A 2105-nucleotide genomic window follows, 5' to 3' on the forward strand; every position below is an offset into this window, starting at 1 on the left:
TGGTTATAGTTGTTGTTGTAACTTTGGTTTCGGTGTTGGTTTTGGTTTGTAAATCTGGGTGGTGTATTGGTTTGATTGTTGAACGAGACTTGCTTTTGTTTAGGATTGTAGTAGCCTTGGTTTGATGTTCCACTCCGTTGATAGTTTTGATTACTCACGTAGTTGACATGAGCCTCCGAATTCATGGGAATGTCATCTAGATCAATATGGTTGCATTGACTAATTTGGGGACAATTCTTGGTGAGATGTGGCCCTTCGCACCTTTGACAACCTACTTGCATCGCGACGATCGATTGTTGTAGCTTTTTCAACTCTTTCCCATATATTTGAAATTGATTATTTAAGCTTGCAAGTGTGACTCTACTTGTGCTACACTTTTCCTTGGTAAATCTCGAGGTGAAGGTTCCCATTCGTATGTATTAACCGAGATGTACTCTAGCAAAGTTTCGGCCGCATTTGGCGATTTATACATAAACACTCCACCCGAAGATGAATCAAGATATTGCATAGTCAAAGCATTAGTACGCTGGTAGAATGTGTTGATGTTCTCCTTTTTGATCAAACCATGTGGCTGGCAAGCTCTTAGCATCTTCTTGAAACGTACCCATACATCATACAAAGTCTCATCACCCCGTTGAGTGAATCCATTAATTTCCATCCTAAGTCGTTCCATCTTTGATGGCGGAAAGAAGTGCTTGATAAACACATCGGTTAAATCTTGAAAAGTTCTGATCGAATCGGGTGGTAAATTCCTTAACCAAGATTTCACATCTCCTTAAAGTGTAAAAGGGAATGCCATTAACTTGAAAGCATCATCGCTCACATGTTTGTTCTTATAGATATCAAAAATGTCGTTAAATTTTTGAATGTGTTCAAACGGATTATCCTCTATCAAACCATGAAAAAGCATATCTTTGATCATTGTGAAAAAGTTTCCCTCAATCTTCCAATTATCGGCTCCAATTGGTGGAACAATCAACCAAAGGAACTGACACGTGTGGAACAATACATCAATTACCCTCAAATTTATACAAGATTCAAACACTACAAATAAGCACACACAACTAACGAGCACTTAGAACCCGATTATTATAGCACTTTTTATGTAAGTACAAGTTCATCCCAAGAGAGCGGTGTAAGCAGAATAATTGACAGTATTAATTGTCCTAGGGTTTGTTTAATTGGGGGGTCTTGATTGATTTTAATTAACAACTGAAATGTGAACAAGTAAACAAACTTAAACTTAACAATTAAAACTAGTAACAAGTAACAAGTAACTAAGTATTAAGGACTAAATCAATTAACAAAGTAGCGTTCACTTACCTAATCCTCTCTATGCTTGGATTGCCCTGTTTTACCCAATTTGCTATCGCATTAGTTGATTAACTATTAAATGTTTAGCATTACTACAAAACCTTAATCATATTACACTTTGCAAACTCACATAAGCATTGTATCCTAAGATCAAGTTAAGTATGAGCGGTTATTTAGATTATGTTTGGGTTGAAATCACTTAAAACCCTTCAACTATCAAAATCACTTAAGATAATCGAACACCACTATGTTGACTAAAGGCCAATTGAAAACCAACCTAAACTAAGAACACAATCACTTGAGATTCCTAATTTAGTTTTCTAGATCACTTGAAGTGTTGAAGCACAAATTGATTCACTTTTTAAATCACTAAGAGAGCTACACAATCTATGTAATCAAAGTAAAGCCTAAAACAATGCATAGCAATGGACCTCATAGCTACCACATTAACACTTGCTCATATATTTCATTCAAACAACTTCATTCAATTGATATAGAGCAAATCTTTGCATTAGAGATTCATAGATAGGCAAACACAATCAAATTAGCCAAACAAGGCTAAGATTACACTAATCATAAGCATTTAAATACAAATAAATATCATATTAATCTATTACAAGTAATCAATTCAAAAACTAGAGAATTAAAGGTGGAGATTACAACCCAAATTGAAAGAGAAGAAGATCTAGAGCTAAACTATGATGGAACTTGAGCTTGCCTCCTTCAATTCACCTTCAAACTCCAATGAATGATGAAATTAGGGTTTTATAAGTGAAAAACGGACTTGGAAT

At 35.1% G+C, this 2105-nt stretch overlaps 1 non-coding gene across 1 annotated transcript; it reads left to right on the top strand.

The window, feature by feature from the left end:
* The first annotated feature begins 560 nt into the window (after positions 1-560).
* LOC139845702 (small nucleolar RNA R71) lies at positions 561-667 on the top strand. The gene has a single exon (XR_011758465.1). It is a non-coding gene; the product is annotated as a small nucleolar RNA R71 (small nucleolar RNA).
* The last annotated feature ends 1438 nt before the right edge of the window (positions 668-2105 follow it).

The sequence above is a fragment of the Rutidosis leptorrhynchoides genome, chromosome 4 (genome assembly GCF_046630445.1).
Source record: "Rutidosis leptorrhynchoides isolate AG116_Rl617_1_P2 chromosome 4, CSIRO_AGI_Rlap_v1, whole genome shotgun sequence".
NCBI classification, from domain to species: Eukaryota; Viridiplantae; Streptophyta; class Magnoliopsida; order Asterales; family Asteraceae; genus Rutidosis; species Rutidosis leptorrhynchoides.